Here is a 22,662-nt window from a genome sequence, read left to right as displayed (position 1 = left end):
GAATGAGTTCATCCATTAAAAAGATACGCAGATCACAGCGTGGTCCCCGCTTTAAGCATGCATCATGGTCTCTAGGGAAACATTAGCTTTAATGAATAATGTCAAATCAGCCAGAAGCTGCAGCTTGAAATAAGAGCTGAAATGTTAGTATTTCTCTGTTTTGCACTGTTTGACAATAGAGGCAAGTATTTTAGATTTAGAGCACAAGAATTGGCACTGTGTGGTGGGAGAGCAGTTCAAAGGTTTTCCTCACCATAGGTCTTGCTGGAAATACAAACCCAAACCTACTGCAATTAGTTAGGACAAGAATAATACAACCTATCCTACACAGGATAGGGGCAGGGGAAGAGGATGTGTAATTGTTTCTTACTCAACTCTTCTTTAGCTTTGTTTTAACAAATCAAAACTGTTCTCACAGAAGAAGGAAGCTTCTAGTTTAAATAATGTTAATCTGAGCTTCAAGAATTGAGAACCTGGGAAACTGCAGTCTCAAATCTCAGCCATAGTACCTCTGATCTTTTCAAAGGCCCTGAGGATATTTATTCTATCCTGCTCTAGGATTCCTCAGATAGTTTGGCAGACAGCAAAGCAACCTGGTTTTGCCCTCCAAAGCTGAATAATACAGCACTAACAAGCATTTCCCAAGTGTGATATTGAGATGCCAGTGTTTCTCTGAGCAAGCTTTCATCTTTGTAGGCCACAATTCTTTTTTTTCCTGTATAGACAGGTAGAGTCAGATTTTCAAAAGAATTCATATTAGCATAACACAAAGAGGGACAGTAAAATTTCTGTGATTTCAGGAGGAAAAGGCCAATAGCTACTTCTAAACATGCTCCCCATAGCCTATATTCTGTATAGTAACATCAGGGATGGAGGAATTCATTAATTGTGTCAAAATCCCTCCAGATATGCAACTTCTCTAACCATCTAGCATTATCCACCACAGAAGGGCAAGAACTTGCAAGGATAGTAGGTGAATAGCAGTCATGTCTAAAAAACATACCTACATCATTGTCACTGTTAAGATGTCATCTTGATAGATACCTTACAGATATACAAGCAAACAGGACTTTATTTTACATTTTGGACATATTTTACAGACAAACCAAGACCATACAATGCAAAGTACCTTTGTATTCAGAACACGGTGTATCTGGGAGGTATGTGGCGTTCACTTTCAATCTAGTCAAGTCAGAATGCATTGCAGTTTTACTGAATAATTAAATCTAAGTAAGTGTTCATTAATAAAGGCTGAACAATTGTTTTCTAAGGCAAACCACAACACATTACATTGGGGAAATGGAAATTTTATGCTAATCAGCAAGGACAGAGTGCTTCATTTCTCTCTTCTGAAAATGGTAGGCAGCTGTTAATATTAATGATATTTTAGATGTAGAATTACTTCAGATATCAGGCAAAATCTGCATTAGATTAACGCATCAAAATGTTGCTCAGAAACAAACTCACTTCCTAGCATTATGCAGTAGACTAATGTTAATATGGTATAGCTGAGAAACAGTAAAAAATAATAAAATGAATATTTTCTATTTCTAATTGAATAATAATCAATACAAAACTCCTAAATCATATCAACTATAGGCTGCTTCATGAGCACACTTTTAAAGAGTTTGATGATTGAAGCAAAGTGCTCAATAAGGTGAAAAGAATGGCCAACTCTGAGATTGTGTTCCTATGTCAGGAATGTACTTTCCTGAGTGAAGTAAGAAAAAGAAATAGCATCTCCCTACATCTAAATTATCACAGGGAAATTATTTCCTATCAAATCATTCATTCAATTAATTTCACTTTTACCTGTTCAAAAGCTGCCAGCAAGAAAACACAATTTTCTTGAAGGTACGACTTCAATCAATTCACTGCATAATTTCAGTAAGTAACTTTTAGGAGTCAGACTGTGACAAGTGTTCAGTATTCGTATCTTGAAAAGTGTTGATTAGTTCTAACTGATCCGGGGATGGCAGATTCTTTGCCAAAGATGTATGAACTAGACTCAGTCATGCCTACAGCCTGCTGCAGTTATTCCTGCTGTGCTAACTTGGCACTAGGAAATTACCTAAATGATGTTTCCTACTTACTTGCCAGTGTCACTACAAAGACATCAACTTTATGAGTCAATACTTGAAAATTCAACTATCTGAAGTAAAAGGCTTCTGTAGATTTTTTTTTTTTCCTAACACACTGACATTCTTCAAGAATTATCAGCATAAATAAGACACTTATACAAATAAAACCCTCAGTTTTATAGGACTTTATGTGCCGTTTGTGGCTCATTTATAATAGCATCGTACTTCACTAAATTCAGTGAGATCACTTGTAGACAGAAGCTATCATCAGTGCTGGCAGCAGTATGCCATTACATAACACTCTGTCCGAGACAATCTGCTGTGCAAGTTCTCCAGGACACGGATTGTCTTCACAGCTGCATAGGACCAAGCACAATCATTGCAAACATTCAAATGTTTTTGGAAGCCTGAATTTAAGCCTTTTCTTTCTTTCTTTCTTTTTTTTTTTTAAACTCAATTTTCAAAGAGTTTCTGGCTAATGCTTTCTGAATATTAGATGCTCTATAAAATCCCTGATGGGACACTTACTTAGATTAGCCTTAGAGGAACAAAACCAAGCTGCATGCATATGTGCATTTCTATTTCTATTTTCTTCCTTTTTTTTTTTTTTTCTTTTTTTTTCTTTTCTTTTTTTTTTTTTCCATTAAATCCTCTGACTAATCCACAAAGCTGTGGAGTTTGAGCAACTAAATCAACACAGCTTTTTAAAGTCTTAGGCAGAGAAGTTAGAGACAAAATTGGCCATACATTTTATCTCTTTCTAACTCTCTTGTTAGGTCAGTAGAAAAATGGTCTGTCTTAGATTACTTCTAAGAATCTTTTAAACTTACCCTCAGAAGTCGTGATTTTCTTTAAACATGTCAGCTTTGAAACTTAATAACGATAAATAACACTAGGAAAAATACTTAGTTGAGTTTTAGGAAAGAATCTCTGCCTTAGAGTTTAGGGTATATTATAAGCAGATACCCAGGAACAACACAGTTAAAGTGCCCTCACTATTGTGAAAAAACTTGTATATGATCATTTGGGCGACACTGGTGGAAGCATTTCATCATATCCCTGAAGTATTCACAAAATAAACAAACAAAAAAACCTCTTTAAAAGAGACAGTTGCATTTAATATCATTTATTTCCTGGAGTCTAAATGAATAGTGTGATCAAGAATTTAAAACTAGGGCATAAGAGAATATTTTGTAACAAAGATAATGTGAGATACATTGGGTTTGTCACAGAATATTTCATTAAAAACTCTTTGATAATTACTTTTACAGTAAACTAAAAAAGCACAAATATAATAGCTCTAATGCAATTGATCCATCTTATATTTCAATTATGTAAACTCTTGTACAGTCAAAATAATTCAAAATAGATTAACCTTTTCATTCTCTTTTCAGTGGTGATTTGAAATATTCTTCTGATTAAATTTCCCCCTACATTACAAACTACTTTAATAAAAGGGCAGGTTTTCCATCTCTTAATGCACCAAAGCCTAAAGTTATAGTTCTAAGAGTCTGAAAAAAAAATACACAAAAATCTACTATGTTACACTTAGCTCCTCAAATGTACCAGCTGGCATGAGAACTGATAAGACCTGAAGCTTAATGCCTATTTAATGAATTATTTTAAGTTGCAGCATCACTGTTGTCATATTAGAAGCATTTCTGCTATTACAATTCTGAGTGTCTCCTCTGAGGTTATAGTACATAACACCATGGCTCTTCTTTTGCCCACACCAGAATCTGAGATGACAAGAGCATTCTTCCCCAGCTCTACACCTCATCCCTTTCCAATACTGTTCTATTAGTCATTTCTAATAAAACATTATCTTCTCTTTTGTTACTGACAGTAGAAAAGACTCTAAATGACAAATTCTGGGCAGTTATTTGAGAGAAAAAAAGAAAATCACTATGAAATAAATCATATAAATAATCAGTCAGAGGTTCTAGATATGCCCAGTAACTAGAAAGTGAGAGAAAATCTGTTCATTTAACCAAGCTGACACAAAATGATTCTAAGATTCTAAAACAGAAACCATGAGAAACACAACATCCATAGCACTGGCATACTGAATCCTGTTGAATAAATATTTAGATCCATAGGGAACACTTTGTGTGTATTAGCAGTGATAAGACACTGCACAGTGCAGAGTAAAATTCTGCTTATTTTGCCAGATAAACAAAGGCTCTCCAGCTCTGCCATATTGTAATCTATGTTCAAGCACAAAGTGTTACAGGACTCCCCCAAAATAAAGGATTTTTTTTCCATCTCCAGTGCAAGAGGCCTCAAACTGACAAATTTTTCTAAGGAATCAGTCCGTGCAGAAACAAGCTGTGTTATTCAGGCTGGCACTACAGACGACTGCACAAAATCTTGCTTCTTCTATTCCTGGCAAGGCTTAGCTGACTTTTTCCCATGCTCCTGCCTATCCTGAAACCAAGGACCAAGCAGCGCTCAAGGAAGATGGAAGCAGAATCATACAACAAAGCCAAATGCTACTGCAAAATACAAACGTTCTATTTCTGCAATAGCTGCTAACTCCCAAAAAGGCAGCAAGAAAAGACTCTTTGAGCTGAAAAGTACAACTGCCCAGATAAATTAGATCAGGCTTAAACTGTATTTCACTTATGGCCAGTTAGCCAGGAACATGTACAGATCTGTAAAACATACAGCCTTGCAAAGAAAACCATTAATAATAGTTATTTCTATTTCAAAACATAGACAGAATTCCTTAAGTTGAATGCTACTGGATGCCTCATTGTTTGAATCTGTACCTAATTCCAGATACAGATACCAGTCACTCTGAACAGTACCAATTAAAAGATTCATTAAACTCTCCTGATGATTAGGGGAGAAACGCTACCCATTTTAAACTCAGACTTACAGAAAACTTAGAGATCTAAGAAATAAGTCAGAAAATGATATGGATAGCTGTGAAACACAGTAACAGTTGTACTTTCACATACAAGGGGCAAATTTATGTTGTAACCTATTTTTCTTCTTCTAAGAAACTGCATTAGAAGTTGAAAATGTAGTAAAGTAGTAAAGCTATCACAAAAAATGCTTGAGATACTTTCTTCCCAGGATTTCTCTGAATTACTGTGTGCAATGATATCAAAATAATGAATGATAAAACTTTAAGATTGATTTATTTTGCAGTTGTATTTCTATTTCATACATGCACTTCAATCTCCAGGGGAAATATATTCCATGAAACTGAGAAACAGGAATATGTGGTGATACTCAAAAATTCCCTGTGGATTGCAAAATTGTTTTCCTGAATATTTCAGGACAGTAATCCTGCAAGGCTTATTCTGAGAAGACTAAGACAACTCACAAACTTTAGCCTGCATTAAAACTGAGAAAAAGAAACCCTTTCATTGCAGGTCTATCATGGTTTATTTTCTATTTATAGATACTCTTAATGCTTTACTTTGGAATCAACAGCATCTCTGAGGCTTGGAATACTACCAAAAACAAGAAAGAAAGAAAGAAAAAGCATTATTATAGCTATAGAGGAGGTTAGTCACTCCCTGACATCCCCATAATTCCAGGGGTAAGGCTTTGGCAATATCACTAAGTAAAAACATATTCATTTATTTGCTTGGGCCTGAAACATCAGCCTCTCTGAAAATGGAAACTAAAGATATCCCATAAAAGATATTTACTCAGGAAGAAAACTGGCTTTCCTATTTTATTTTTGCCATTGAGGGAATTAAAAAAAGAAAAATTAATTTCTATACACCACAGGAGCAGCTTTTTTCAGTCACAGTAATCAAAGTTATTCAGATTATTCATTTCTTTAATGCAGAGTTAATAGGCCATATCCTACCATCAGTCACACCCATGCAACAATCACTGACTTCCATGCAACTTCACTGACTTCGAAAGGATTTTCAATGACATAACTGGAAGCACAATTTATTCATTGTGGTACCTAAGTTCCATAACCTATTGAGTCATTTTTCCCCACCATCAAGACTCTAGATACCAGTTAGTTAAGCTCAATAATGAAGATGTAAAATTGTCTGCATTACTCTGTGTAAGACAGCTATAGAAAGTGACTTACACACTGTTTCATTGCACTCCAGCAAAAGTATAAAACTGGTCTCAAAAGAAACAAAATAGTACTTCATAATAAAGGTTCTGCTTTCTATGTAGAACTGTAGATAGATGACTAACATACCATAAGTTCTGACCAAAGGATGAGCACAACAGCTAGAAAGTATGTCTCTGTATATCAAGGGGATGAGGTTTCAAATCTGACTGAAGAAGACAAGCTTCCAGTGATACTTCTACCTTCATAGATAACCATTCCACTCAATCACTATCTCCTGTAACAGTAACTTACTCCACATAAAAAAATACTACCACATTGAACTATTACCATACACAACTTGAGAAACTAAGTCCAACATAACCATAAAGTTTCAGTTAGCTGCACTGATACACATTTGCATGTCTGAAACTATCTGTGAATTTGACAGCTAAGTTCCTTGACTTTCTGTTTCTTTTCCTATTGTGCGCTTCAGGTTAGTCTTCTATTTCATAAGTCACCTTCAAACATGACCAAAAAATCTGTGAGTTTTAGATTAACTGTATCTAGATATCGATAGATAATTTCCCATATGAAAATCAACACTTTGGAAAGACAAATTTGACATATGCAGGAGTAAAAGGGAGCAATACAATTTGACCATGATTCACTTAGTTATATGGATGCATAGTTACAGAGGACTGAACTTGGACCTTGAATCATTGTATGATGTTCCCAGAATGTCACTGAACATAGCTCACTTGAATCTGAAGAGATCTCTGGCCTATCTTGTCTATAAATAACAGATACCTTGATTAACCCAAGCCTTTAATGACTTTTGCATCCTACTTTATCATATTAATATTGTAACAGAAAAATCTGACTTTATCTTTTCTTCAACTTCAGAAGGAATGATTCCCTTCCAAATTCAAAGAAATACCACTGGCTCAAGTTTAGTGTCTTATTCTGCAATTCCTGCTCATGTAAAACTCACAGTCTTCTAACATTTAAACCCGGAGATAAATTCAGCCTTCAGTAAGATTCTCCTCTAGGCTAGCAGTGAGCTTGGGCCAGAGAATTTGGGTGCTTTGTCTTTGTAATGATTACACAGTGAGTTCCTTTAATTTCTAATGAGTTGCACTGCAGTTCTGCTGAGTACATATCATTTTTTTCCCTCTGTAATTATGAATATTTTTGGTTCATAGCACAACTTTTGTGTCTCTTTGATGTATAGCAGGCATAGATATCTAAATAGATATCTAAAAGGCAAACCTGGAGCTCTCTGGTTTAAATGTATTTAGGTATGCAACCAAATTGGTTGTCCTAATATTCATCATGACATTTGCACCAGACATGTTAACTGAAGTCTATAATGTTCAACAAAAGACAGTCCTACAGACTTTTCAACTACAGTGCAGACTTCATGGAAGCAGTGCTCTAAGGAGCCAATCATTTCTAGAGAATCAAGAGGGTTATAGAGATGATGTTCACAATGGAAATTATGCCAGAATTAAAACACATTCTGCTCTCAAGAAGATCCCAAATAAACAAATCCTAAGTCTTTGTCTCATTTCAAAGAAAGTCACTAAATACTCCTTAGGAAATTATGTACTTCCTAACTTTGCCATTCTTAGCCTCTACTTTCACATGGCAGTGATTTTCTTAAGAGTTTTTGTAGTATGAATTCATCTACCCTCTGCATCTTTAAACACCATGCTGGCTGCAATTTGACACTATACTCTATAGGGGACAGTACAGTCTTGTCTTTTTCCTTCCAAAAATTTGCCTTTTCTATTGCAAAATAAAAGAAATACAATCAGCTTCCAGTCAAATACCTTTACTCACTAGAGATCAGGTACCAACCCCAACACTGCTGTACATAGCAAATGGAAGGTGCTGCAGTCAGAACTGTACTCATTGTTCATGGATAAAAAAAAATGACCAATTGTGATTATTTGCAAGGCCAGCAATCCAAAAATAGTGATTCTGTCCATGGATACCATTTTAAAATAAAAACAATAATTAAAAAAAAAACACAAAACAAAACCAAAAAACCCATAATATGGCTGTTGAAAATATTGTGGCTTTGTGAGCTGTGGTAGTTTTGTAGCTTTGGCACTTGTAAAGCCACGAGAAGATGAAAGTGTTTCCAGTGTTTGGTGTTAAATGACACTGACACAGAAGACTGAAAATAACCCCAGCCATTCCTGTTACTTGTAAGCTATTTTATATGCTATGAGAATACAATTATTTTCACATTTCACTCATCTAACAGATGAGATGTGAAATTAACATCATGGATAATAAACACCATAGTGGCTTCTAAGTCTTAGACACTATGTAAACAAAAACTTCTCTGCTCACTGCTACACAAAAACAATAAAAAATTACTGTGAAAGCTGAGCATAAAAACAGGCAAAACTTGGGAAAGAGAGCAGGGTCATTGCAAAGGAAATGAGTTGGTGACAGCAGCTCTTTTGGCCTGCTGCAAGCTGAGGGAAGCTACCCACTGAATTCTCTGGGAAATCCATCTTGTGCATAAAAAGCATCGCTCCTAATGTTCCTATCGCTACACATTTGCTAGAGGTGCCAAGACTGGGGACAGTGCTATACAAATAAAATAACATTTGAGTTAGGTTATGCTTTAGTAGAAAAGAAAAGCAGGATGTGCAGAGCTCTGTGCTCCACATGGTGCCCTGCACATTGGCTGTGTCATGCTGATTCCCACAGGGCACAGGAGGGCACTGATGGGATCTGGCACCCTGAGCACAGGGGAGGGCTCTCACCACAATGCCAGCCACTGCTCCACACGCTGAGCTCCAGAAAGGAGAAAGAAGTCTCCTAGAAGTGTGTTAGTCACGCTGTACTCCTGCATGACTGTAACACAGATTGACTCAGGAGAAAGAAAAACACAAAAGAACAATTGCAACAACGGGAGAGTGCTCTGCTAACTGTGAATTTGCCTCCCAAGCCTCCCTGCTACAAAGAGCATCTGCTGTGAACAAGAACTAACCTGCTACTAACCAAATTCCAGTATTACTTGATGCATGATTAATACTTTCCCTCAAGCATGGTATTAGTCCCTTAAATGGAGCAGAAATAATAACTGAAAATACTCAAGTATGCTCTGCAACAGGTGGATATTTTTTCAGCTTTCACTAAAAGCAGAAAAAAAGTACCACTGAATTACACTTTCATTTGACTTTGACTCCCTAACTATGCTACTGAATAAGTAAACTAAATAGGGCACTCCTCAGATTATCATCAAAATCAGCCTACGTGCCTCTGGGTGTTATGTGCTGGCCTCTGTAGACATCTGATGTTCAGGGCTGCATGTGCAGAAGACAAAGCTGGTTTACCACTGCCCTTGCAGGATTTTTATAACTAAGCTGTCCTACTGCAGTCTGCTGCTGGGGCAGGGAGGGTGCAGCAGCCTAGGGGTATCCTTTAAGGAGGGCTCTTTAGTAGCCAGGTTCAAAACCTAATTATTTCATTTTTCCTTGAAAAAAATGCTTTGGGACAGCATATGATAACATGCATTTCCATAGCTCCATGCTACTTCCATTTCTCCTCATACAGATATTCTATAGGTTCATTAAACTTATTAGTCTCATATTTACATAATCCCAGACTGAATCATTAGAAGTATGGAAATTAGTTGCTTTTAAAAAATAAATAAATGAAAACAAAATAACAGCCATTACTTTTCCCCTGAAAATCATACACCACAGCAATGCATGACCAGAACTACAGATAGAAGCAGTAATTTAGGAACTACAGAACCCAAACAGGACAGAGAGACATTCTTTAAGAAGCAGAAAGAATTAAAACAAGAGAGCAGAAAGATAAAGTAAAAATTTCCGGTAAAGAAATGGGTATTTCCCAACTCTTCAAAGTTTCAGCAGTTCCCAAAGTCTCTCTGCCTGCAATCTGCAAAAGAGAGCCTTTTGCAAAAAAGAAAAATCTTGTATTTTAACCCTATCATATGCAGAATCCCCATAATTTATAAATGGGAAGCAGGTCAACACATTGTGAGTGCAACATAGAGAGTAGTTGTTATATGCACGCATAGACATACACATAAGATAGTACGTATATATGTCCATAGAGAGAATTTTTGAAAGGCTTTTTACTCAATTGCAAAGAAGCAAAATACAGAAGCAAGTGCTTTTCTACACTGCAGTAGACTTCATTAAACAGTGCAGAAAGGTATTGGGTGAAGTAATTAATGGATACCATTCTTGGTTTGCAGGACAGAGATCAAGAGATCGGTGTCAGATTTTTTGTCTGCTCAGGAGAATGGTTTTCTACATTATATAAATGCAAAGGGAAAAAGGAGGGCTGTTGTTCGTTTGTTTGTTTTTAATACTCAAAGGATTAGCTTCAAGTTTACTGTGATTACAAAAAATGGATTTCTTAGATGGGCTTGCTGCCTAAATTTGCTGGCTTGTGCCACCTTAGAACTTAAAGTACCATTTATTTTCTGAGAAAGAACTCTCTTTGCAGCTAAAGACAGGGAATCAGTTTCATAATCCTCCAAACTCTCCCAAGAAGATTTTTGTGTTCTTCTTTCTCCGTACTTGTAACTTTTTAAATACACAATTTACTTGCAAGCAGGAATGTACATGCAGTATGCTGAACCTGCTGAACCTGAATTTTACAATACATAATTATGATAGGTGGATAGATTATGTAAGCAGAGCCAGGTATATTTCAATACAGCAGTTTTTCAGAGTTCTAATGAAAGAGCTTTTGAAGTCTTGAAAAACTGATGTCTGATGGCATCTCTCTTCAGCAGCATTCATGTTTACCGAAGCATTGCGGTTCATCATGAACATTTTGTTTCCTTTTCATCTTAAATTTTCTGTGGTCAGTATCCACAAAGTACTAAGACTAAAAGACCTGGAGAGAAAACTTCTCTCTTTCTACTAAGTATGGATGTTGGCAACACTGTATTTTGTCCAACTACAAGGACCCCAGGAATCTCTGGTATGAGCAGAAAGGCAATTCAGGCCTCACAAACTTCTGAAATTTAACCTTTCCTCTCATGCACAACATCTATGTTCCATCATATCAACTACTGGTTACTTTTCTCTTTCCTAATATTTGTCAAGTCAATGAAGTTAAACTTTAGTTTAAATATGGGAATATTTTCATTTTTCATAGCAACTCATGCTAGCAGCTTGAATATATCTCAGCAGGTCTTAACTGTAAAATCAAGTGGCAGTGCTTAAATACTGTCACTTTAACTGTTTCACTATTGATCATTTTAGCAGACATACTAAACCGGTGATTATTAAAACTACACTATTATTTGAGGAAAATGGAGATGTTATGGTAAAAGCTAATTCCATTCAGTTTTCCTGTAGCAAGATACAATGAGGTACAGCCTTTAAATTTATTTTTATAACTGTGCTTCCACAACAGAGAAGAAAAAGGAAATATATCCTTTCCCGTGTACCAGCATTTGCCTTTGCCACCTCCGTATCAAACAAAATTGATGCCAATACCCTTGTGCACCAAAAGTCTCTCCTAATGAGATGTAAAAACGCACCTCTTCTCTCCTTTTCTCTTCTACTGCAACAGTTTGCATTTCAGATTTTCAATTTACAAGTCCATAGGATCCACAAAATCAGGTCGTTTTATCAACTCCACAGACAAACATATCTGCTATGTTATCTAATTTCAGGAATAAAAGTTACCAATAATGGGCATTTGTAGTTTGAGAAAACATTTTACAGCATTGTGCCATGCTGCTAATTGCAACATATGCAGAATCCTAATAATGTAAGAAATATGGATCGTCTCCTTCCTTTAGAGGGCATTTGAGAAAGGTATTGCTGTTCCTTCTCCTACACCACAGTCATGTATGCTGCATTCACACATCAATACCTTCCTGTGTTATGCAAGAGGGGAGAGTGAAAGCTTGATTTTTAGCACATAAGAACAACTGTTAAACGAAACAGTCTCCAGTGACCTAATTCAAGAAAGCTCTGTCAGGTGATAATCTTTCTCACCCTTTGTATGTCATTCCTGCAGCACATAAGTGTTCAAAATAGTTTAGAAACATTCAGAAATGTGAGATGTAGATGTTCTCCTGTGTATTTCTGATGAAGATTAGAATTCCCAATATAGTTGCTAGTTGCAAAAGTGCTTTTAAGCTGCTATTTCACCGCGTTTACGTCTGAGTGCCACTAATCAAATTAACCATGATGGCTGCAGTAAGCTGTTTATAGAGATGAAAGACCTACCAGAAGAAGTTTCTATTGCAGCTTATGAAGCTGAATACCGTTAAGCACATAAACACCCGGCGTGCAGAAAATCATGACTTCTTTTTCTTCCTGCAGTTACTCACTGGAGGATCAAGAGTAACCAAGTGATTTTTTTTTTTTTTTCAGTCTTACACAAGTCCAAAATCCTTTTTCCCATCTTATAGCCAATTTTTCCCCTTAGAAAAATGTATAACTTACATTTTGCTCTCTCTTTAAAATAAATAAATGGGAAGATAAAAACAAGCAGCAAAAAATAATGATTTAATGAAATGGTCACATCAAGCTGCAATTCTGATATCCCATGTGGTACAGTTTAAAAAAAGGGGGAAAAAAAGCAGTCAGTAGACTGGTTCAGAACAGGAAACTGCAGACTCAGTGCTTTTAGGTCATCAGATCCTTGTGACTTTGAAAATGAATAGCGGGGTGTGGCCATCTGTGGAAAGCATCACTGTGCCACAGGGCAATGGTCATGGCACCACGCCAGAGTTCAAGTAGTGTTTGGATGATACTGTCAGATATATGGTTTCAATTTTGGGTGGTCTTATGTGGAACCAGGAGTTGGATTTGAGGAACTTTACGTGTCCTTTCCAACTTGAGATATGCCATAATTCTGTGACTGAGATGGGTTCAGCTCTTTACCAGGTCCCAGGTCAAGGACGTGGGAGACTGGCAAGATCCACGCACATGCCCAGACCTTTGCACAGGCATTGCAGGCGACCTACAACTGAGACCTTTTAGGAATAAGGAACTTGACCTCAGCTCAAATTAGCTTGTTTACTTTACTTTCTCATAAAAATAAAGACTTTCAGTGTTATCAGAGGAAAGTAATGCAAACAGAAATTGCTGAAGAAAGTATTTCCCTGCAGCCTATAAATACCTAGGTACAAGTTATGAAATTTCCCTCCTCCTCTCATGTTCTCATTAATGTCAGCAAGTCATATAATGGGATTCTTTTTTGTTATTTGATATCAGTATATCTGTTTTTAACTTGTAAAGGTCAAGTCAGGTAGAGAGACAGAAAATGGCAGTGCTGACTGGTGTTGCAAACTGCAGCCCTTACTAAACAAGTACAAGATCACATTGCCACCAGTGAGTGCCTATCCTGGCATAGGCTTTCATGGTGCTAGATAGTCCTAGCGGTCCTTCTAAATTAGTTTTGAGATGCTTCCTGATAGGAAGATTTAATTAGTATTGTTAATAATGTCATAGGTCTCTGCTTTTTAAAATATTCCAATTCTCCTAAATAAAAACAATAATACATAGCATAATGTTCCCCAGGACTTGCAGACAAAGACAAGCTTTTTTTTCTTCTCGTTAGTAACCACTTATGTATCCACTGGATGAGAGAAAATGGGGTAACTTTGTTTTGCAAAACATCTTCTACTTCTTTTTTTTTTTTTAAACAAACTTTTGAGTACTTATACTCCCAACTAGAAAGATGTGGAAAATAGGTAATAGGATTTTGTGCCAACATTACCTCTAATGATAATATCTGAGCATTCACTCAGTCAGCTGACTACCAGGTTTTACTTTTATAATCCAACAAGAAAAAATTCATCATCTTACTGCCCTAACATGCTGATAGAGCCTCTTTCTTCCCCAGTTTTAGTTTTTATGATTGCCAGTACTAGATTAATTCACATTTTAAATTGGTTCTCAGAAGACTTCACAAATGTGCAGATATTTTTTTAGCTCAGCACAAATTTCTATCAACTGATATTTTACCAGAAACTTCCCTTTGATCATTTTGTTGCATAAAATAATTCTACTCCTATCATTCATCTAAATGCCATACCTTCCCTGCATTTAAAGGCAACATGCATATATTACATATTTACTTCTTCATGGCTCTTGGAAGAAGTAATCTGTGATTAAAATACTACAAACAGTTGCATTAGGAGATTAGAGTAACAAATAGAAAGTTCCAACTTGTATATGACAAATAAAGAAATACCAATAAGCCACCATTTAGCCAGCTGAACAACTATTTTAGTATTCAAATTAGGATAAAAATGGATAACACGGAAATATTTTCACTTTATACATTATGCACCAGATTAGCCCTAAGTGGTCAAATTATAAGCATTGCAGAAGCATGAACACATAAAGTGGGACAAAATGGCATTAGAGCTTAGCGAAGAGAAGCATGAAACAAAAAATTCCTCATGCAGCTTCCTAGAAACTGACAGTATTAATTTGGCCAGATTACTTTCAGAGGCGCCATTATTTTTATTCAGCATAAATATTCTCCACTGTTAGAGAAAAAAAAAAACTCTCTCAGATAAAAGCTGGCTTTTAATAGAGCATGGCTTAGCTTTCACACTCACATCATTCTGTAATTTGCTTTGAAACGTGGTGCACTGGCTGATGGCATTGGATGTATCACCCTGATGATACATCGAGATGGAATTTTAAAATGATGACCACATTAGTGAAAATTACTTATAAAAACCAGTGTTCGCATTCATAGGCACAACAATTGTCAAATTTTAAGTACAGGCAAAAACGTTTTGTGCATGTAAAATGAGATGCTTTGCGACAGTAGTCATATCTGTCCAGAAAGCCACAGACCTTTCTGCTGTAGTAGTGTTATTCCAGCTGCTGCCCTGCCTCTAAGCACCAACACACCCTGTCTGAGGAAATGCTATGTGTGGCTGCAGGGAGAGCTGTGTGCAGACCCTGGGCATAGCTGGGAGGCAGGTAGGCTCAGACTCCTTGTCTGCCCCAAGCCATGAGGGCTTCATGCTGTGCACGGCTGCCTGAACTCATAGCAGGGACTGACATCACCCATTGCGAGAAAGCTCTTTCTTATCTTTACCAACCAATAATCAAGCCTATAGCATCTTAGTAATACCTCATTTCTTGCCAGGAAGGATGTAATCTTACCAGGCAAGACTATGGCATTAAGGAGACTTCGTTTCTACCTATCTTCCTAAGACTGTAAAAGTCCCAGGGGGACTTCCAAAGTGCAGGGACTACTCTCAGAGCCCTGTACATCAGCAGACAGTTTAGGGCAGGCCAGAAATGCCCCCACGGCCTTTAGTGATGGCTTTTCTGCCGTGCAGAGCAAGCAGCACCTCTCAAAGCCTGGTCCATCACTCTGGTTTGCAAGAGAGGGCAAAAGGGATGCTGCAGGCCCCCATACCCATGAGACATGGAGCAAAGCTTGCTGCTATCACAAATGCAGACCCATGAAGCAGGGTGCCTCTGACTACTTGTGGTGTTCACTATGGGTGCTGGGTATCATCAGCAATCCTGCAGCTGTTACCAGCTATAACCACTTAGACATATTTTATGCCTTCATGCATTAGGTCCTGAGCTGCACTGCCCCTGGGGACAAGGGAGCTGGGATTTTGCATATGCTCAATTACTGTCTGCATGATAGTTCCTTTCCCCAGCAACCACCCACACACCTGAAGATAACAAAGATTAGCCGGGGCCTTTCTGAAGCCAGGTAGCCTCTGTCTCTGTGAGATGAGGGGCTTGCTCCTTAGCATGCAGCTGACAAACTGTATGATGTTACATACACAAATCTTCCTCTAGCTCATTCAGTACTCGTGATGTTTATCTACAAATGTAAGTCATTTTGTCATTTATGCGCTTTTTGAAAGACTTCAGTACCCCTTGAAAAGTTTTGTCAAAAGACATGAATATTTGTCTTGCTTGGTGGACAGTCACCTGTTGCCAGACACCAGTTCCATTTGGTTAGGAAAACATGTATATGTTACAGTTAATAGGCCAGTTTTACTACACCACTAACACAGGATACAAGTAATTTATTAACAGTCCAGTTGAGCAAATAGCACAGAATGCTTGGATTTTTAGCATCCTCAGGAAGTAACTTTGCTATTTTGCTAATGATGCTCTGGTGAGCATTCATTTTCAGGTAGTAACAACCCTTGAAAATAAGTCTTTCAGTCTAATTATACTGTTGTGCAGCAGAAAGCTTTCCAGTTAAGTTTATGGGCCAGATCCCCAGTCACTGTAAACAGCTGTAACTCCACAGTTTTGGGGAGGACTAATCCAATTTATACAGTGGACGTATTCTGTAAAAAGCCTGCATGGAAGATTACATAATAATTAAGGAAGAAGGAATTAAAAAAAAAAGCCAAATAAACTACTTGACTCAGGAAATGACTTTGCACTTACTGAAATAAGGATGAATGGAATCAGGCTCCAAGAGATTAGTTGTAACTAGGAGATTAGTTTTGTGTAATAAAGCACACTTAGTGCAAAACAGAGAATTCCTCAATGCATTTTGGAACGACATGCTTTAAATCTGCCAGTTGTCTCTGCGGATCTCAATCCTGCAAAGCTCACCCATGATTTAACTTTATGTACTATAAATAATCCCACTGAAATCAATAAGACTATTCACAGCACAGAGCTTAAGTGCTGGAAAAGTTAGGGATCTAGCCAGATGAACGTTTCCTGGCTTCTATGTCTTCTTAAAACTTGACCTATAAATAAACAAGGAAATGTTTGGCATTTTGCTGAGTAGAAATAGCCCTGTTTTTCACTCTTTTTGGTTCTGCTTCAAAGAAAATCTTCTATTGTTTTTCAAATGAATGAGATTTTTCACAAGAAACCACATACAACTCTGGTTCTCTACAGTTCCATGTTTTTAATTCTTCCTCCAAATTGGTAAAACATTTTCACTCAAAACTACCAAAAAACAAGGAAGAATAATTTGTTTTCATCAACTCTACTATAATTCTTGTCTACAAAGTTATTTGAAGCCCATATTCTAGATGAACTATACAATATCAAAACTGGTTTAAGGTACAAAGTTGTTCCATACACCAAATGAAAAAAACTCATGATGCAATAAAATTGCTGCCCTAATCCAACAAAAATAAATATATTTCTCAGTATTAATAGAGGACTAGAAAAACTGGTGCTTTCAGACAATGTATGTTCTAGAAGGAACCTCAGCCAGGGCATGAAGCCAACAACTGTTAGATCAAGAACCTGAAATTTACATTTAATCAACCTCAAGTAAGGACAAGAAATTGATTTAACACACTGCTTGCAGAACATTTAGTGTGGAACAATCTTGCATGATGCAGAACTGCTAAAAAGGGCACTCAGAAAAATCAGCTGTTACTATGGGTGGTGCAGCGGCCAAAGAAAATATGCCACAGGAGGCATATTTTAGAACAAGAAATTTATTAATTTTGTTTCCCAAAACTTCAAACATAACCTTTGATAAGCTGAATGTTTGATCTTGTAGCTACCAGCACAATTTCCTAGTTACTTTTATAAACCAGAGCTTTCAAACTCCTACCTACTCCTAGTGATCTCTGCATACTGGCTTATTAAATATTCCCTCAGCTTATCTCAAGTCTCAGTGTAGCAAGGTATTTTAGTTGCTATGGCCCGAAGCATAAAACATGAAAGAAGAGGATATCTGGGAGTCTCGTTCTACATTTGTCATTTAAATATAAGGCCTGGGAGCCCAAGGCACATCCCCAGTTATTTTGAGTTGTTTTGGAGCTTTCTTTTACACTTGAAGCATTCGCAGGGCACTCCTTCAAAGTATTTAGTGCAGAAACGCCAAGATCAGATCTGCAACTGTCTTTACAGGAAAGAATCCTGCATGCATGGATAAGGGTCTGAAATGCTAAAGGAGTGTTGCTGAAAATCTCACATCCTAATTTCTTATTCGTCATTCTAATACTGCTCTTTCTAATCTCAGTACTCATACAAAGAACACATACTTTCCACAGCCCAAATAATTTGCAGCTCCTCCAGCACAGCATCCTTACACTAATTAATCTGGTTGTTTTTAGAAGCAAAGCAAGAGCTGACAAGCTCAGCACATGACACCAAGTATAACCACACAGTACAGAGAATTATATTCAGATGGCTTCCTTCTGTCATTTCTAAAATAAAGGGTGTGATATCTTTGTGACCACCTTTAAATTAGCGTATCTATATCATTTTAGGTGTGTAAAAAAAGGAAAAGTCTTTGGCTAGCAAAAACACCCAGAATATTTCAGCAAAGCAAAGCAACAAAACACACGAGCTGTTTCAGATTTGGGTGCTGATATTTCTCCAGGGTGAAGGAATCTCCTATGATGAAGCCAGCAGAGATGCTGCAGGAAAGGCACAATCCCAGTGAATGCCATTCTGCAAGTTTTTATATCACTAGGCAACTCTCTGAAGCTGAGGGAACTGCTTTCACTGATGTCTGGTTGTGAGCAAAACAACAGTGATGAGAAATTACCTCTTCCATCTTGCCATAAGACATGTGCTAATTGTATTGTGCTTGAGGCAATACCAATTCTTCAATATTTCAGTCAGAATAAACAAGATGCATTAAGCACCGTGTTAAAAACTGATCCACCAGCTTTGGAAGAACTACTTCAGAACTTAAGGCTATACAGTGGCCTATCTAAAGACTAACGTTGCTGTACTCAAACCTGGTTTGTTACTGTTTTGACCTGACTCGCCTTTACATCATTAGAATTTCTGAGATGTTCTGGGTTTCTTTTGCTGGCTATAAGCATTTTATCACTTAAAGATATTTAGGCGCACCTAAAATGACACAGATATGTTAACTTAAAGTTGCTCAAAACATACTTGAAATCAGTTTGCTCATGTCTGCTTGCACAGATTTTACCTGCAGTGCAGTGAAGCAGCTGTAGACACCACAGTCCATCTTCTTTCTTAAGCATGAACGAGTTCAATCCAAGTTAACTCATTCCTGAGAGCTTGTACCTAGAAAAATAAGGATTTTCTACCCTTAGAGATTCTCTGACATAAATAAACATACTAGACTTTCTAAATCTCCTGTGCTTCAGCAAAAAAATACAGTACCTATCAAATAATCTAAAAAATAAAACAGCATTTCACATCCAATTTATGGAATATTTCAAACTTTCTCTGTGCTGTTTGAACAAAAACTTGTCACAGAGACATAAATAATGTCTCTGTAAACATTACTAATGAAATAAACAGGAATTATACATATGAACATTGAAAATAATTTCTACTGAAATTTAAGAAATATGCATCAGACTTGCATTTTCAATTAATATTTTATTGTTAAGGCAACTTATCTGATAGCGATAAGAGATATTGGAGAGAACTCAGAAACCTTCTCCTACTCGGAGGTTTGTAGAGGGTGGTGGAAAAGGGTGAAAGTCAAATGCTGCTCAGCTGTTCACAATACTTTCCACCACCACACCCCCAAAAATCTGCATGAATCTGTATGTAGAAACACAAAGGCTGGCATTCAAAATGACTAAGGTTAAAATCTACCAAGAAGTAGTTAAATTGCAGTTAAGGATACTGAAGCTGAAGAATTTATGTAGGGAGCAAGAAAATTTGGCCTAAAGAAATCATTTCTATTTCCAGTTTCTATCTGCTCAAAGATAAATAGTGGTTACATTCCATGCCAGATCTGTGTTGTTTAAATCCTATTGTGTTTTTAACGACTGCTTTTTCAAGCAATTTTGTTGACATTAACACACAGTGAAAGTAATTTTGAAATCTCTTTTTGTAAAATCTATTTTGCTTTACTTAGATTAAGAAAGAAATAGCCTGCCCTTCCAAGTCAGCAATATTTGGGATGAAAGCAGGATAAGAAATAATAAATACTTTCCTTTGTAAACTCATTGTGACTTGCATGTTCTTGGTGTAGTTTGTTAAAGTTTCATAAAAAGTAATGACTCATCCATTGAAGATGAATTTTTGCTATGAGGTGAATCTCTTGGAGCTTTCCAGCTGAATTTCTCAAAGAAACAAACCTAAGTATTACTGATTTGAAGCCAGCAATAACTGTGAGGTAGTTACAAAGTAGATGACAGATATTGCAGTGCTGTGGAACATGACTGAAAAATTATATAGAATGTAATTCAGCAGATCTTTATAGCATGTCAGGTATACTGGAAGGACTCAATAAGGTTCAGATTCTTCCCCACTGAGAATTCCTACTAGCCACATGCCTCAGCAATTAAATGAAATAAGTATTTTGTTAATGCTGCAAGGAGAAGAAAAATTACCATGAAAAAGGTTGTAATAAACACCTTAAAGCTGAAAATTGGCCATGGTGGATGAGATCTTTATTCCCAAGCCTGGAACACAATGGGGACTTTAGAGTTGCTTTAGAGGGAGTATAGATGCTCCCTTTCCAGTAAAAAAAAAGTTCTTTCAATAAATCCTGCATGCATTTGATCTCAGAAATCTGTAGGCTCAAAGAGATGCTGTGATCAAATGGTAGTCACAATGTATCTACGTCACAGAGAGCGATCTCTCCTCCTTACACCACACTCAACTAAGTACGTGATCATACAACAGGAAATACTCATGATTATTGATACTGCTATTTTCCTCCGTATAGCAATATTGAGGAGAATGTACAGATTGTAACTAAAATGAAAATCATCATAACCTGCAGCTATGAATTGCTACTACAGGGCATTCTAAGATACTTCTATTTCATTTTAATGCATTCAGATAGAATATTTCCATTCAACATTGTTATTAAAGAGATATGAGCCTGCATCTCCTGATCCATCTTTTCTTGTTTCAGTCCAAAAGTCAGCCTCACTTTTCTAGGACTTGATCCTGCCAGCATAGCAAACATGGTCAGAAAAACACTGTATTGAATCCATACCATGTATCATCTCTAAGTCAAAATTTCACACTGAAAGAACTTCACTTCTGCAACATCCCTTTTTGCTATCTGAAAGTCTTTCGGGGACTGTTAAAACAAGAATTAACACTGCAGATTTCTAGTATTTTTACTAGAGGAAAGAGTACTTCCCTATTTTAAATGATAAGCCTTTTTTTGGGTATCAAAGAATTATATTAGTTTCAACTCTCAAAACTCCACAGACACTTTGCATTCATGCTGCTACCTTCACTGCATTCTAGTTCTGTTTCTACCTCAGAAAAGTTTTCTGTATTGCAATATTAGTCTCAATTCCCACTTTGATTCCTTTTTTCTTTTGTTTTTGGTGGGCATTAAAGCACATTTTTCTATAAACAGACAAATTTGATGTTCAAATAATTTAATAACCTTAATATGACCTAATTATCATCTTAATTGTCAGTCTTTGCTTCATCAGCAAGCCTTATCCACAAAGATTTTAGCATTTATACTGTTGATAAAAATGTCAAACACTATTACCTGAAGAAATTCCTGAGGATCTCTGTTAATAAAAACCTTGCTCATTAATAGGTCTTCACTGACAATTGCATTCTGAAAAGGCTCAACAAGTAGAACTAGCGTGGATCCTGTTAATTCTACATAATGGAATTGACCCACATGGTTTGTGTTTGTAGGTCACATGACATAAAATCATGTCAGAGCAATTTAATATTCACAATATAGCCCTCTTTTTTTTTTTTTAACTCAGACTTGCACTATTCTAAATGCAGATAAATTTTTTTGTAATCAAAATTGCTTCTCAAAAAGCCATTTGATTGACATATCTTACGTTTTTAATCTTAAATTGTTTGCCGACAGTCTCACTTTAACTGTTACACTTGCTATGCCTCTATTTGACATGCGGCTACCAGCTTAAAACTCCCTGCCCTTCAAAATCCTTCAGGTGCTTCCCCAGTTTTCTCAGATAAGTGAAAGAAATAACATTAGTGTTCCCATACAAGAGTTTTGTAAGAGACTTCAAATATGTTATTTCTGAATGTACTTTTTTTTTTTTTTTTTTTTTAAATCCTGGTTTCAGTAAGTGCTGGCATCTTTAAAAAAAGAAATAAAGAACACTTTTCTGTCCTAAATGGTCTAACTAGTGAATATTCTGTTCTCTCGGTATCTGCCTCCAGCACATGTTCCTGCTTTGTTCCAAATATAAAACAGACACTGCTGTTGACATTTTTGCTTCTTTCCCATCACAACCCATGGTTTAACCATCTGTATCAAAGAACCCAAAAGAACTTTTTTAAAACAAATCTCAATTATACTTTTAAATGCTATTAAAATTCTTTTAGCATTTGGCCAATGACACCCTTCCATGAGTACATTACCAGTGTAGCTTCTTTCTAATAATGTGTGTTTTAGTAGGTATGGATTTTCAACCAATCTTATGTGTTATTTAGTCAAGACTGCTTCATCTGACTGTGATTTTGGTTAACATTTTTTACTTAAAACATGTGTTCCAAGCTGACAGTATCAGTGGTTTTAAGTCAGAGTGCTATTATACCCAAACTATATTCTGTTGTACAAAGAAAGTCTGGCAGATTATAAAGACAAAATGTCTGTGGCCAGCAATATAATGATTATTCCTTGTTTTTCTCATGGCGGTAA

The 22,662-nt window shown here is 36.6% G+C and overlaps 1 long non-coding RNA gene across 1 annotated transcript in view; it reads right to left on the bottom strand.

Moving 5' to 3' along the window:
* LOC107318092 (uncharacterized) overlaps positions 1 to 19,105 on the bottom strand; it is a 234,092-nt gene extending 214,987 nt beyond the window's left edge. Inside the window, exon 1 of the long non-coding RNA XR_014933215.1 lies at positions 19,012 to 19,105. This is a non-coding gene — a long non-coding RNA (uncharacterized LOC107318092). The remainder of the gene's footprint in view (positions 1 to 19,011) is intronic.
* Between the last annotated feature and the right edge of the window lie 3,557 nt (positions 19,106 to 22,662).

This window comes from Coturnix japonica, chromosome 12 (genome assembly GCF_054131305.1).
Source record: "Coturnix japonica strain WE chromosome 12, WE-NBRP24, whole genome shotgun sequence".
In the NCBI taxonomy this organism is placed as follows: Eukaryota; Metazoa; Chordata; class Aves; order Galliformes; family Phasianidae; genus Coturnix; species Coturnix japonica.
This window is presented reverse-complemented; position numbering and strand designations above follow the sequence as displayed.